Below are 286 nucleotides of genomic sequence, written 5' to 3' on the forward strand. Positions count from 1 at the left end.
GGGAGGAAAGCGAAAAGGGAAGAAGGACAACACCACTTTCTACGGATTCTTGAACGCCGTGAATTTGCGTCCAGCCGGATTGTATGCAAATATCCGAGGAAATATCCGTATCTTACCTCTGTCTCTCTGACCCCACCAGCCTCCGCTCCCGGCTATCGTGTCGTTATTTACGCTGCTGACTAACCTACCCGTGGAAGAGGTCCACTCCGACCGATCGTGCATACCGCACGATCGTTTCGCAGACAGGTAATGCATTTTCTCTCTCTCTCTCTCTCTCTCTCTCTCA

General features: G+C 51.4%; 1 protein-coding gene across 1 annotated transcript in view; it reads left to right on the top strand.

Annotated features, from left to right (window-relative positions):
- LOC102677657 (echinoderm microtubule-associated protein-like 2) overlaps positions 1–286 on the top strand; it is a 35,408-nt gene that overhangs the window by 288 nt on the left and 34,834 nt on the right. The window contains exon 2 of the mRNA XM_006614178.1: positions 1–246. The gene's annotated coding sequence lies outside the window, so the exon portion shown is untranslated. The remainder of the gene's footprint in view (positions 247–286) is intronic.

Source organism: Apis dorsata, unplaced genomic scaffold (genome assembly GCF_000469605.1).
Source record: "Apis dorsata unplaced genomic scaffold, Apis dorsata 1.3 scaffold_172, whole genome shotgun sequence".
NCBI lineage: Eukaryota > Metazoa > Arthropoda > Insecta > Hymenoptera > Apidae > Apis > Apis dorsata.